The 16,331-nt window shown below is 44.7% G+C and overlaps 1 pseudogene; it reads left to right on the forward strand.

Annotated features, from left to right (window-relative positions):
- Positions 1 to 5,172: 5,172 nt before the first annotated feature.
- LOC147729544 (uncharacterized) lies at positions 5,173 to 7,578 on the forward strand (annotated as a pseudogene).
- Positions 7,579 to 16,331: the final 8,753 nt, after the last annotated feature.

A 16,331-nucleotide genomic window follows, 5' to 3' on the forward strand; every position in this document is an offset into this window, starting at 1 on the left:
TTAAAACATATGTAGTTACTGATAAAGACACTAGTGAGACAGTCATTCACTCACTAACACACACATATACACACTCATCCACCCATACAGTCCTGCACATAAGCTGTCTTCAAATCACATACAAACAGTGAGTCAGTCATTGATGCATCTATGTGCTAAGTAATACCTCCACCAAAGACACTCATACTGATACTAAAAAAACTCTAATAACCCATATACACACACATGTAGCTACTCACCAACACATGCAGCCACTTATACACAAAGTGAAACACTGAAACAAACATTTAAATATTTAAACATTACTCGCTAATATATGTATTCACTAAGATACACTTAATAAGCCAGTTAACCAATCAATTAAAAAAAAAACATCCATTTAGACACTTATTTAAACATTTATTCTTCCATCCACCTTTACAAATACATATATAAAACATATTTATTTTTCAGAAAGACACACATTCACTGGATGGTGTCATCAGTGATGTCATGACTGATGTCACTGACCATGTCAAGAGTGATGTAATATGTGACATCATCAGCAGTGCATTGCAGGCGCGCAAGTTATAGTGAGTCCAACTAACTATAACGTGGGAATTTCAATGGTTTTATGTCAGTAAAATTTCCAGGTAACTATAACTGATGTGAAACCTGTTTTTTTCAGTGAATTTGATAGGTTTTTTAAATGCTAATTCCTAACTATAACTGGTGTGAAAACTATGTTTTTTTCAGTGAATATATATATATATATATATATATATTGTCACCAAACCAAACTTCCCATCAAAATAAGGCGCTGACTCCGTGAATCATAATCCAAACGATATTTAATGGCTCATTTGCTGCATAGACGCGTTTCGGCGGCTTGTATATGTCCAAGAACCTCCTTCAAGAAAGAGAAAAAGCCACAGCAGGGGAAATGTTGGAAGCGCCTTTATTCTGCAACACAAGCTGTGGTGATTCAGTAACACCCTCTATGGCGAATGCATTTCGGCGTCATCTTGCCTTCCTCAGCGCCGGGGGTGTATATGTCAAGATGCAGGCGTGTATTTAGGGTAAAATGTCCTGCCCCTTCCTGAATTGTTGATAGCTGCTCCGCCCCCAAAGGTGAGTTCCAATTACCTAAAACCTCTTGCAGATCGCCTCATGTACAGCGCCTACAAGTCCCAGCATGCAATTGTCTTTTCTGGTAGGTATTGCGGGGGGTGGATTGGCGCTCTGATGTTTAATGAACCCCAAAGTTCATGTGCCACTCGAACAAGATGCCTCCTCCAGTCCCTAACCGCCTCAACCCCCTTGCCACAGGGATCCATTTGTCGGGGGCAAGGCTGGATATCCGTCTCGCCCAACGTGATGTTGAGTGACCTCAGCACCGCCCCATCTCCTCCCGGGCTAGGAGGTGGACCCTGATCATTCCGGTAACCCGGATTCCAAACAAAGATCCACCGAAGCAGAGACCAGCGAGTCCAGGGCCTCTTGAAGAGGCAGGGGCCTTTTAAGCGCGACACTGGAGCGCCTTTATTCTGCAACACAAACCGTGGTGATTCAGTAACACCCTCTATGGCGAATGCATTTCGGCGTCATCTTGCCTTCCTCAGCGCCGGGGGTGTATATGTCAGGATGCAGGCGTGTATTTGGGATAAAATGTCCTGCCCCATCCTGATTTACATATATATATATATATATATATATATATATATATATATATATATATATATATATATATATATATATATATATATATATATTATCCCACAAAGATGATAACGCAGCACTCCTTTTGGCTTCAGAAAGTTGTTTATTCAGATGCAATCTATAGAGATTGCATCTGAATAAACAACTTTCTGAATTCAAAAGGAGTGCTGCGTTATCATCTTTGTGGGATAATAGAGAGCAAGACCCTGTCCTGGTCTCGCCTCAGGCACCAACTGTTAAGGTGCTCCTCTTGCACAGGACATTGTGCATTTTAATATATATATATATATATCACCTCCGTTTTGATCCAAAATCCAGGCCTCCGGGCACTCTGACGGTGCAGGCGAAGCGGGGCGGGACATAGCCGCGTTTTCAATTAGTTCAGTTTTCCCCTCGGGGAGTTTTCCTTCATGCACTCTCGGGTTTACCAATTAAACCACACGTTTCTCGAAGATTTGTTCAGTTTATTTGATTATATCACAGCAAGCCAGCAACACCTTACGCGTTTCGGTCTCTACGGAGACCTTGCTCACAGGAAAGCCAAATCATCATTTTTTTACGCAAGTTTAAATAAAGTGCATCCACATTACTTTTACATCACTTCCTGTTAACTCCACAGGACTTCTGGGACATGTCGTTTTTGTTTGAAAAAACAATTCTTTCTCGTTTGCATGCCATGCATTATTAAGTATATATGAGGAATTGTATCACTTTGAGATTCTGCCCTCCAGTGGGTAATTTTACATTTTATAATTCACATAATCATAGTCCTACTTTCTGACCTCTTTACATTTCTCACTTTAACCATTCATCGAGAATTCCCATCGTTACCACTTTATCACTTTTATTAATGCCCTCCAGTGGGCTTACATTTTTTGATACAAGTATTGAAGGGCAGGTTCCCTCGTTATGCAATATTGTAATATCATACTTTTCACTTCAATGATTACATGTGTACTGTTCTCATTATGTACCCTGTGATGTAATAAGGAAAAAATAGAATTCTATGTCAGGAGCGGAGGCTTCTGATTAGGCTGTCACTTTCTCCCTTTATTGTACTCCAGCAGCCATTAAAAGTTATCAACATCTTTAAAACAAACTATATTTCCCATGAGTATCAGGGAAAACAGAAACAGAAAATGTCCCAGTCACTGTCCAATCACAGGTTCGGGATCCTCTTATCTTCCTCTGCTGGCACTCTATCCTCCTCTTTCTTCGCTGCTCCAGCAGCATACAGATGAGTGTTTTTCTTTCCTTTCTGACTAACTCTAATTTCATTAATATCCGTATGGTTTGTGTTGCACAGGGTCACATACGCTGGCGCGTTGATGTTTTTTTCCCCTGGGGGGTTGTGACGGTGACTCTGTGTGTGGCTGTGGGGGCGTTCTCTGCTCATTTCGCGGTTCTGCTTTCAGGCTCTGAAGAGCTCTACCCCCCGTTGGGCACGAGTCATCGAGTTCCACTTTATGCGATCGCGTACGGGAAAGCGGCTCGACTGTCTCGCGCACCACGGGGTAGGATTTGTACGTGTTTGTTATTCGTGTGGGAAACATAACGAAAAAAAGAGCAACGCTAAGGCTACATCATTGTTACCAGAGCCCCTGCCTGGAGCCTGAACACCCGCGCAGCGGGTAAGACATTTCTTGCAATTTGGGACCGGTCCAGGCAGGTTTCTTTCATTGCCTCATAGCAGAGGTTGTTGGGTCCCGGTCTCGCTATTACTGACCCCGCTGCGGTGGGAGGAAGTATATACTTACGGGCTCTGTCCGATCATACCCCCTATTTGCTGGGCTTCCTGCTGTTGCGCAGAGGCGATGGAATATGATGAATATTATGAGGAGGAGGAGGAGCAGCAGGTCATGTACCTACCGGTGGATGATCACTTCTGCCAAGTCATGGACTCCTCAATTTTGAAAGCGGTAGCGCGGGTGGTTGCGCCACTAGAAAAGAAGATTGACCAGCTTCAGGCACAATGCCAACCCCTCGGACCGGGGCAGACACTTCGGGCAGTCGGGCCCCATACCCCTAGACCATTCATCGACGAGTTCCACAGATCACAAAAGAAAGTGCTCGGAGGACACGGGGGTGGATTCCGATGCCTTCTCACGACTGAAAAAGGCGCAAAAACTGCTGATACCCCCTCGACCTCAATGGAGGTACCGTCTGGAGCATTGGGAGTGGGTCAGGACGACGCAACCACCGTCGATCCAGATGAGTCACCCCAAACCTCAGATGGGGATGGGGAACCGGAGCGTTCGTGGATTCCCGCGGACCCCACGCAGGGATCGGGCTCCGACCCCAGCTCGGACATACTCAACCCGGAAGAGTTGCTCCACCCGCGCTCGTCGCACTGGTTTCCCGCTCCCAAAGTGGCGGCATACATGGCAGCCAGGCTTCGTAAGCCTTTGGACCAGGAGGTGCGTAGTTGCCTTCCAGCAGAGTGCCCGTGCCCCACCTTGGAGGGTAAGGTCACGGTTACCCCATAGATTGACCCCAAGATGTCCACCTTCATCACGAAGTTTGTGAAGGACCCTAAAAAGGGTATAGACCGTTCTTGGAGGGCCTGCCAAGATAAACTATTGGACACGGCGGGGCCTTTGGCAAAAATGCGGGATATGGCCGAAGATGCCAAGGCCTCGGGGTCCCTGATTTCCCCGGATACACTTTCTGGATGGGCGCAAAGGGCGATTATTTTCCTAGGGAATGCGAATGTAGCCATCTCTACGGAAAGGAGAAGATCTATTTTAATTAAGATAGATCCGAAGTTGGGGGAACTGGCCACATCTGAGGCGGGCCCGATGGCAGAGGGTAACTTCTTTGGTGACCCGTTTGTCAAAGAACTGGGCAAATTCGTGAATACCTTTAATTCTTTGGACAAGGCTGAGACGTCCATGAAACGGATCTTCACACCCCGTGTTTTTGGTGCCGCCAGCCGAGGGAGGGACCGTTCGTCTGGCAGACCCTATAACAGAGGCTCCTACAAGCAGGGCGACTCTCACAGGGGTCAATACCAGGATCCGGACAAGTTCGGGAACTTCTATCAAAGCAGGGGTTATCCCCGTCGCAGCAGTGGAAGAGGAAAAGGAGACGGCGGCTACAATAATCACAAAAGTGAGACTTCAAAATGTGAGGGATCTGAAAGTTGGGGGCAGACTTCAGTTTTTTCTTCAGGCATGGTCTTCGCTCACCTCCGACGCCTGGGTCTTACAGACCGTTGGAGGGTTCCAAATAGAGTACTCGGGACTCCCCAGGCAGTCCGTTCGCCCCAGACCTATCGTCTTCACGCAGGATCAATGCTCTCTGATAGACAAAGAGGTCGCGGATCTCCTACAGAAAGGGGCTATTGTGCAAGCAGAGCTGCACCCGCGAGGCTTCCTCAGCAATATTTTTCTTGTGGAGAAGCAGGACGGGGGCTATCGCCCAGTGATAAACCTCAAGGAATTCAATGGCTGGCTTATCTACCGCCATTTCAAGATGGAGGGTATTCACCTCCTGCGCGATCTACTTCAGGAGGGGGACTGGATGGTCCGGCTGGACCTGAAGGATGCCTACCTAAACGATCCCCATCTTCACCCCCCACAGGCGTTTTCTTCAATTCCAGTGGGGTCCACAGGTTTACGAGTTTGCCTCCCTTCCTTTCGGACTGTCATCCGCTCCGTGGTGTTTTACCAAGGTGCTGAAACCGGTGGTGGAGAGCTTGCGCACGGAGGGCATTCGTCTTATCATCTATCTGGGCGACATGCTCCTCCTGAACGAATGTCCGCGGAAGCTGTTGATCTAGCTTCAAAGGGCGGTCGACCTTCTAGAGTCCTTGGGATTCATCGTCAACCAGGCCAAATCGGACCTTCTCCCAGCGCGGAGGATGCAGTTCCTCGGTTTCATGATAGACTCGGTGGAAGCCACATTGTTGCTACCTTCGCGGAAACTATCCAAGATCAAACACGAACTGAGACGCACCCTGGCTCGCCCAACGATTCTGTTGCGACATCGGGCCAAGGTTGTCGGTCTCCTGTCGTCTTCCATTCAGGCGATATTCCCGGGGCCCCTTCACTATCGGGCCCTCCAGCGCCTCAAGGCTTTTCACCTCCGCAAGGGCCTTACCTATTCCCAGGTCGTTCCACTCACAGAAGAGGCGAGGACGGAACTTCGATGGTGGATCGAGCATATGGATGCTTGGAACGGGCGAGCGATCTTCGGTTCCAAGCCGGATTTGGTGATAGAATCCGATGCCAGCGGCCTGGGCTGGGGCGCTCGCTGTGGCGCTGTTTCTACCAGAGGAGTATGGTCATCCGCAGAGAAGGACTACCACATCAACTGCCTAGAGTTAATGGCAGGTTCCTTCGCGGTGAGGTGTTGGACGAAAGACAGGATTCAGTGCTGTGTCCTTCTGAAGATGGACAAGGTGGCAGCGGTGCGCTACATCAACCACCTGGGAGGAACCAGGTACAGGGCTTTGTCCGACCTTGCCAGGTCTCTATGGGAGTACTGCCTGTCCAACGAGATATCCCTGTCGGCGGAGCACCTTCCCGGCTCAGCCAACTGGGTAGCGGACTGGTGGTCTCATCATTGGAGAGACGCCAGCCTATGGCAACTCCGCCCCTATGTGTTCGAGGCGATCGGGAACAGATGGGGTCCGTTTTCAGGGGACCTCTTTGCTTCCCGTCTGGACGCCCAGCGGAAGCGCTATTTCAGTTGGCGTCCGGACCCGGAAGCGACGGCAGTGGATGAGTTTCTGCAAGATTGGAGGCAGGAAAGGGGCTATGCGTTTCCCCCCTTTGCGATGATCATGAGAGTGTCAACCCAGGTGAGGAGACAGCAGGCGGATCTGGTGGTGATCACCCCAATCTGGAGATCGCAAGCGTGGCTTCCAGCTCTGATGGAACTTTCTTGGGATTTTCCAATCCCTCTACCCCACATTCTAGATCTCCTCAAGAATCTTCAGGGGGAACCTCACCACCTACTGGCCACAGGCCACCTGTGTCTGATGGCCTGGTGGGTTACAGGCAAAGCAGGCAAGTCCCTGGACTTTCGGAGGACACTGCCACGCTGTTGGCCAAATCATGGGCAGACAGTATCAACAAGAGGTACCGATCAGCATGGTCTCGGTGGAGTGGTTGGTGTCTGTGACAACAGATTGATCCAATGGGGGCAGACATTGTCCATGTCCTTAATTTCTTAGCATCGCTGGCAAAGGAAGGTTTGACGTATAGGTCAATCATTACCTGTAGGTCGGCCATCTCGGCAGGTCATACCCCGCTGGACAACCACCCGATTGGGGAACACCCTCTGGTCTGCAAACTGCTGCGGGGGGTTCGGTTATCAGTTCCTCCAGAACCCCGCTACTCAGTTTTGTGGGATGTGAATAAGGTCCTTAACTTATTTCGAGAGTGCCTGACCAATAAATATCTGTCAAGGAAACAGATTGCAACTAAGTTAGCGATGCTGCTATGTCTGATTTTGTGTCGTAGAGTTTCAGATGTGAGAGCCTTGGACCTTACAGGTCGGGTCTTGACCCCAGATGGAGTTACTTTCCATGTCTCCAGACGTACCAAGGGCAACTCCCGCTCCATCTCGTATCCTGCATTCCCGGATGTCCCGAAGTTATGTGTGGTTAGGGCACTGAAGGCCTATGAAGTGGCGACGGTTGATATACGCCCACAGGGTGTCAAACAGTTGTTCATTGCTCTTACTAAACCACACGGGGTGGTTTCGTCCCCTACTATCACGGGGTGGGTGCGCTGGATCATGCAGGAAGCGGGCATAGATATTTCCCGGTTTGGGGCCCATTCTGTAAGAGGGGCGATGGCATCTAAGGCCTTTTCCCTGGGGGCTCGTCTGGAGGACATTCTGAAAGCTGCAGATTGGTCCTCAGACCAATAGATTTTACTTTAAGCCAGTAGTGTCCCTGGCTTCCTTGGTGGTGGGTAAGCTTTGAACTAGCCTAATCAGAAGCCTCCGCTCCTGACATAGAATGAAATATTTCCTAGCTAACGTACAGGAAAGTTTCAATTCTATTAAGGAGGCGGATACGAGGATTAGCCCCCCCTGTCTTCTTTGGGACAGTAAGTAAAATGTTTATGAAACGGTTTTATAATATGCTGTTGTAGACGATGACTTTGATTATGTCAACTGACTTCCTCAGTGATGCTATGATGTTCTTTGCTGTATGGCTTTCACAGTGAGGCTAACTGTTGCTTTGGGAGTTCAATTCCTGGTGCCTTACTTAGTCTGCTTGTACCATAGGTTCCGAGGCGGGCAAACAGGACCAACGGACGAAGGATTGTGGCAGTGTCGCAGGAAGAAATAGGAGGATAGAGTGCCAGCAGAGGAAGATAAGAGGATCCCGAACCTGTGATTGGACAGTGACTGGGACATTTTCTGTTTCTATTTTCCCTGATACTGATGGGAAATATAGTTTGTTTTAAAGATGTTGATACCTTTTAATGGCTGCTGGAGTACAATAAAGGGAGAAAGTGACAGCCTAATTCTCGCCTCCGCCGCCTTAATAGACTTGAAACTTTCCTGTACGTTAGCTAGGACATTTTTCATTATAAATCATAATAGTGCAAAGAATTTTTTGTGTAACCGTGCAAATTTAAAATTGTCCTTAGAGAGGTAATGTTCTGTGCTCACTGTTTCTTCAGTTAATCAGTTCTTTATCAGAGTGTCTAGAGGTGACAATGTAGTTCCTCGTCCTGGTCGTGCCCGTGAGGGCTCAAAGTTCGAAAGCTCATAATGTGCTTCGATTCCTTCTGTCTCATTATTTTTTCACGATCACCTCCTCTTTGGTGTGGCCCAACACTTTCAATTCCATAGAATTTGAGTTCTTTCCAGTTACCATTGTGTTCCTTTTCCATGTGCTTGGCCATTGCGTTGCTTCTGTCTGTGTTAATAGTAGCCCGGACATGCTCCAATATTCAAGCCTTTAGTTCCTTCTTGGTGCTGCCAATGTATTTCAAAGAACACGGGCACTCCAAAACATAAATAACAAATTGAGTTTTACAGTTGATCAGTAGTTGAATTTTCCATGTCTTTTTGTTAGTCATTTCAAGTTCTTTGATGTTTTGGCAATACAACACACTTTGCAACCAGAGCATTTATAAAATCCCTTTGGTTTGTACCAAGCTTCTGGTTTTTTCTGATCTTGGAAATGACTGTAAATTAGTTTGTCTTTTAAGTTTTTTGCCCTTCGATAGGTAACATTAGTATGGTCTCCTACAATTTCAGCTATTTTGGGATCCATGTGTAGGATATGCCAATTTTTTCGTAAGATTTTGGTTATGGATTGATTGGCCGTTGAATGAGTTGTGATGAATCTAATTTTTTGGTCCTCAGTATTTGATGTTTGTTTTTCTTTCAGCAAGTCAATTCTTTTTACATTTGAGGAACAATTTAGAGCAGTTTGAATAATCGCAGGATTATATTTTCGTTTTTCAAATCTTATGCTGGCTTGTTTTTTATTGAGATTTCAATCTTCTTCTTTCGAGCAGATTCTCTTTTTTCTCAAGAATTCTCCATAGGGAATATTTTGAATTAAACTGGATTGATGAAAGCTTTGAGCATGTAAAACCGCATTAAATATAATCCTGCGATTTAATAATTAAGAGCTAATTATAAATAACTTATTCTAATTCTTCTTCTTATTATTATTAATTATTTCTTAATTAAATTCTCACCCTAATTCCTTAAAACCCAGCTACCTTCATCTAAAATATATCTTACAAATTATAATAATTACACATTTAATTATAAATTGGACAATTAATTTAAGTACAATTAATTGTTAATTATTATTAATTTACTTCTCACTGTTTACCCCTACAAATAACACAACTTGCAACTACAAAATTCAGTACACATTTTACATAATTAATTACCAATTAAAAAATTAATTTTAATTAAAATTAATTATTAATTATATATCATTACTTTACTTTCCACCCTTTACCCCTACAAATTCTGTCAAGCTACCATATATTTCCCTTTGTTCAACAAATCTACTTTTCAACACAACTAAATACTCCCCACCTGTAGACAACCCACACACAAAACCGTGCACAGCGCAATACCAAACAAAAAAACCTACATCTACTAATTCAAATGAAACACACAATGCTTAATGTTATACAAGTCTCTGTAACAACCAGTAGCCTACATACACTGTGTTGCCATCTCAAATGTGTACATTTGCAAGTTCAAAATAGATCAAAATGACCAAACTTCCATCTTGCTACCCCCTCCTCGTTCTTTGCCTAGATAATTCTTTTGGAACAGTTAATAATTCCTTACCACAGACATCCAGGAAGACATAGTCCTCCTCATCATCCGCCTGACTCCTTTCCTCTATACTCCATCTGCACAATGATACTCTGCCCATATTCCAATCTCTACCATCCTGTACTCTCATAGCAGGCTTCAATACCTCGCTCGTTGTGAGTCAGATCATAATGCTTGACCCTTTGGAATTATGTCCGGCTTCATAATGCAAACCCTGCTTCCTACAACTAGACCAGACCAGAATCACAATTGGCCTTCATACGAAATTCCCACATGTGATACTTCATTTTGCCTTGATGCTTTCTCACTCGTTCCTTCATTTCTGCACCACCAATTATCCCCTTCTGTTGTTTCATTAACCACCATGGTCCCAATCTAGTGACAGTTTTCCTCCCCATTAACAATTCAAATCGAGTGGTCGCAGTCACAGAACTCGGAGTTACCCTGGGCCTCATTTATGAAAATTGACGCATCGCTGCGTGAAAACAGCGATGCGTCACTTTTCACTGCGCACTCCTTGCGACACCAATGATGCGTCATATTTAATGTATGACGCATCATGTCACAAGGACTTACAGATACGTCAGTATTTCTGACGTATCTGTAAGCGCAAAAGTGATGCATTGCTGGAGTGTGTCACAAAAGTGACGCAACTCCAGCAATGCTTGCTTTCACATGGGGAAAGCCCCATGTGAAAGGGCTTGCGTCAGTCTTACGCCTGCTGTGAAGCAGGCGCAAGATTTTGATGCATCAGCATCCTAAAAATGACGCCGTGAATCTTATAGATTTCACTGCCTCACTATTACGAGGCTTTTTGCGGGGGAACGCCCCCTCTGTATACATTATACCTGACACAGGTATAATGTGGCGCAAGGGTTTAAAAAGTGACGCATCTACCTAGATGCGTCACTTTTTAAATATGGCGCAACAAGGCGCATTTTTTACGCCGCTGGTGCGTCACAAAAAGTGACGCACCGGCGGTGCAAAACTGACGCAAGGCCTCATAAGTATGTAATGGAGTAGCCTGTAAAGTCCTTCTCTAACACAACCCTGATTTCATGGCCAACTGAATAGCCTCCTTAACAATTATGTTAGATCTTTTCACCTGACCATTTGCCTCTGGATGATATAAAGCAACTGTAGCAATTGTTCATGCCTGACAGCAACAGGAATTCCTCGTATTTTGTATATAGAGCATGACCATTCATTGTGAACCAAGCACACAAATCCACCATCACAGTCACAAATTTGTCTTCCATGGTAACCTTGGCAAACTCTTCCCCTGACCCTTGTTTCGACCCAAACCACACTGCACCCACAATACCAAAGTATCTATTCCTCATCCAAATCCAACTCCTCAGCTTGCATTACATAATTTACTCCTACTATCGACTGATCCTTGAACACATGGCCAAAATGATCCTTCCACTTGAGTTGTTACACACTTAATCAACTGCTGGGCAAAATTTAACATTAGCCAAACGATTTCAACTTACCATCCTTGAAGTAACTAGATATATTTTTCCGTCTCATATATTCATTATTTCTTACTTCATGTTCAATTTGTGTACTACTCTTTTTTTCAGTGATCTTAACACTATTACATTTTTTCTCAATAGCACACGCTGACAACGTTGTGCTATCCTCCTGCACATCATACACACATTTTTATGATAATTCAATCATCCTGGCAGAATTTATTACGACTTTGAAAGTGGTACTATTCACCCCTACCAATAACTGTTCTTGCATTTTCTTTATGTTTTCATCAAAATGTGATCTCTTAAACCGTCATCATATGTAATGTGTTCAAAATCACTTGACACTGACAAAGCTCTTAAAGCTGACATATATTCTTCAATCCCTTCATCCTCTTTTTGACTTCTTGAATATAATTAAAATCTTTTAAGGAATATGTTCTTGTTTTCCATATCTTTCCTGTGGTTGCCTCAAAGCCTTTTAATACACACCCATATCTGCAGCACTGTTTAAGATTTTTAAACTTCTTCAATCCTACTGAACCCAAAGAAAACTTTAGTAGCACCAACTGGCTAGCAGGAGAGCTTTACCTTCTTCTAACACTTCCACATACGTTTGGAAAAGGTCAATCCACATATCCCACTCGATTGATGGTTCTTCTGGTTTGGCCAAAGATTCAGGTGGCAGTTGAAAGTTTTCCATCTTCTAAATATATCGATATTTTCAAAATGCTTGTACTTATTTCGTTGGTCTACTCAATGATCACAGATACCAAACATCTAGTGTGCCCATCACCGACAACCACACAATTTGCTTCCTTTAGTGATGTCTTATCACCTAACTCAAAATGGCCACCAACTGATTCAACAAATTGTCCAATCCAATATGGACGCCAAGAATATAACAGTATTATCAACAAATCGCCCAATTCAATATGACTAGGAAGAGTATAAGTAGTATTTATTGTTGTGCACACAACAAAATGGCCATTGGAATAGACCTCAGAGACAAGACCTTGTTCATCATCGCCTCAGAGATGACATCATCACCTGTGCGTACTTCACGGAAGATGAAATTAACAAGAACATCACACCGTGGCTGCTCTCCTATCCCTGGGCGCCCTTCACTCAGCCTGCAAACAATACCTTGCATGTGCTTATCCAATCGCTTGCACTCCCCAAGATCTTGCCCTTTCAGCCTGATGTCAAGAGAAATACCGGCTGATGGTCATGTGAGCTTGATGGGCATCACTTCATCCTGTTTGCCTGTTTGTCGTGATTGTACAGATGATCCAAAAACAGGTAAGTAGGTTCAAAAAGTTTATTCGACTTAACAGGACAGCGTGACAATAATTGGCATCTACTCTGGATTCCTCCTCCAACTCCCAAGGCCACCATCGTTGCCAGCACATCACACACCTCGCATCCCACACTCCAACTACCATTTGTGCAATAACTACACTCCACTCTGTTTATAGTCCTGTAAAAGGCCATTTATTAGGACAAAGTTGCTAACATGCTAAGGGCCCAATTCACAGAACTAACTTAAGATAAAATCCTAAACTTACTACTTTTGGTATTCACAGAAGTTAGGATGTTGTCTTAAGTTTGTCTTAAAACAGATTTAAGACAAAATCCTAACTTAAGTCTGTCTTAAGTCTGTCTTAAGTTTGTCTTACGACAAACTTAAGACAAAATCCTAACTTCTGTGAATACCAAAAGTAGTAAGTTTGGGGTTTGTCTTAAGTTAGTTCTGTGAATCGGGCCCTAAAAACTTTATTAACATTAACAAATAATTCCAAAATATGACTCCTGACATAATCCGTACAGTTTCATTCTCCCCGCACCAATCAGTACTCACCAACTTCTCCTTTTCTAGATATACCATCCCATTGCTTCACTCTACTCCCTTCCACTCGATGACATTTCATATACCCAATCTCTTCTTCACTTGCCCTCCAAACATCCTCCCTTGAAGCTCCTTCCGTTGCTCATTGCTTTCTGCGCACCGCCATCAGTCACCTGTGCCCTCTTCGCCCCCCCCCCCCACCTGGATCTGCCCGTATGTGACTCATCACCCCTCCAAAGTACCGCCAATGCCCTGCAAATGTCCTAAACTGGCAAAGCTGTAACAAAAATTCCTTCCCATCCTCCACCAACATGTAGGGTGGGCGGGAGGACTAACTTTCTTAACCTCCTACTGATGGTGCTTGGTGTCAGGAAGAGGCCTGGCCCTCCTCTCCTGACAGCTTCGTAGCCCTACCTGAAATCCTCCCCTTCCTCTTGCTTGACCTATCCCCACCCTATCCTCAGGCCTGCACGAAGTATTATGGGGAAAGACCGGTCTGCGACCTACACTTCCCCTGGGGACCCTTATTCACACACCCCATTCCGTGCACTGATCCTGCAGGTTCTATCAAGCTACACAGACCGACTATGGGGTGCCGTGCTGAAGCGCAACTCAGGCAAAACCTGATCAATTGTTCTCATTTATACCTTGTCAACGTGATACACTCCTGTTTGTCTTCTAGTTCTCTAAATTTGAAGGTTTCTGATAGGAAATTCATTATCATTGGTTTGAATACTCAAGGCATGTGCTAAAGGTTATTGCTTCACGGATGTTATTTTTGCTTCTAGTCCCTGTATTTCAGACACTTTATCTAGGTTACTTTATCCACTCCCATGGGATGAATCTATTCTGGTGTGTATGGTGAGCGGTAAGTAAAGAGCGAGGTACGTTGTTTTTCATCATATTTTTACTTTCCCTATGTAGGGCCATCAGGCCAACATACCCTGATCCTAAAAATCTTGGATACCCTACTAATCTCCCTACGACAAACCGGGCTCGCCTTTTGTCATAGAGCACCCTGGGCAAAACCATATTTGATGGCCTCCTCCCCACTCGCCCTCTTTAATTGTCTATGAATATCAAATTTGTGAGGAGTTGGCGGAAGTTGAGAGGCCAAGATTAAATAACACCATGAAAAATCAAACAAAAAGTAGACAAGGGCATCTGCAGCCTTCAGAAAAAAAACTTGTATTAATACACCTTTTTTGGAACTAAGTGGTAGGAAGAGTGATACAGGAAGCTCCGGCACTTCTCTGGAGGTCAGTGCCCTGGGTATAGGCCCCTGTCGCACATGCAATAATTTGGCCCTGAGGACAGATCTACAGGGCCTGAGGTAGGCATGGGCAGTGTAGGTAGCTGCCCAGGGCACCACGCCCAGCTGGAAAACAGAGGGCTCCACTTTAATTTGAAAGGCTGATTATACGGGCCCAGAGTGGTAGAGTCAGCACAAGTCGTGCCGAACGAGACCGCATTTGGCCTCCCTGACCCACCGGGACCCCGATGTGGTATAATTAACGTCACACACAGGTACCCAGCGACCTACAAGGAGCAGAATTACATATCAACTCCTTTGAGATCTGAAAATAGGCAATCAATGATATACCTATTTGCTCAGCACTCACAGAGATGCCCGAGGTCTCTACACAACTAGCACTTCGGTCCTGAAGAAAGCCCACTTGACCTCACCGGCACCTAAGGGCTGAAACATGTCGACCTATACCATTCACTAAGTCAAGTGTGTGAGAGCCCTAATCTCTCTCATTCACACGGCTACTTTTTTTAATCTTTTCTCGAATCCAGAACGAATACATTTACTACTCTGGTAGGAAGAGATTTTTAATATTTTCACCTTTCACTGTCACTACCACCTTTAACTGATCACTACTGTTTCTAACCAAGGGTAAAACCTCCAGGCGGTGGATGCATAACCACTAAACCCTATGATTATGCAGACACGTGTCAAAGAACAGCGGAGAATCAAGATATACCGCTTCAGTTACTAACTCTACACGTGCATGAGGGTTTTTTAATTGGGACTAGCCGGAACGAAACCTGCATACCCTGGTTATGCAGGACAAGTGATCCTTCCTCATTGATTTTTTTATACAGTAAGCCCACCTGCTCTTCTGTAGGATATATGTTGTTAGCACACATACTTTTACCACGCATACCATTAGCACGCAATTTTTACAACGCAGGATCCCTTACAACGCATACCTTTACAACGCATGACATTACATCACAGATACTATTACAACGCATACCATTACAACGTAAGTATAGGTAAGTATATAATTTTTTTAAATAAGGTAATTAATAATTTTTTAAATAATTTAATTATTTAAATTAAATTTTAATAAAGAATTTGTAAATATATATGTAAAAAATATCCCTGTACCCCAAAACCCAAACCCAGCCCTGAACCCTAAAAATACCCCTGTACCCCATAACCCAAACCCAGCCCTGAACCCAAACAATAACCCTGTACCCCATAACCCAAACCCAGCCCTGAACCCTAAAAATACCCCTGTACCCCAAAACCCAAACCTAGCCCTGAACCCTAGAAATATCCCTGTACCCCATAACACAAACCCAGCCCTGAACCCTAAAAATACCCCTGTACCCCAAAACCCAAACCTAGCCCTGAACCCTAAAAATACCCCTGTACCCCAAAACCCAAACCTAGCCCTGAACCCTAAAAATACCCCTGTACCCCAAAACCCAAACCCAGCCCTGAATCCTAAAAATACCCCTGTACCCCAAAACCCAAACCCAGCCCTGAACCCTAAAAATACCCCTGTACCCCAAAACCCAAACCTAGCCCTGAACCCTAAAAAGACCCCTGTACCCCAAAACCCAAACCCGGCCCTGAACCCTAAAAATACCCCTGTACCCCAAAACCCAAACCCAGCCCTGAACCCTAAAAATACCCCTCTACCCCAAAACCCAAACCCAGCCCTGAACCCTAAAAATACCCCTGTACCTCAAAACCCAAACCTACCCTAAACCCTAAAAATACCCCTGTACCC

This window comes from Lissotriton vulgaris, chromosome 2_1 (assembly GCF_964263255.1).
Source record: "Lissotriton vulgaris chromosome 2_1, aLisVul1.2, whole genome shotgun sequence".
Lineage (NCBI taxonomy): Eukaryota > Metazoa > Chordata > Amphibia > Caudata > Salamandridae > Lissotriton > Lissotriton vulgaris.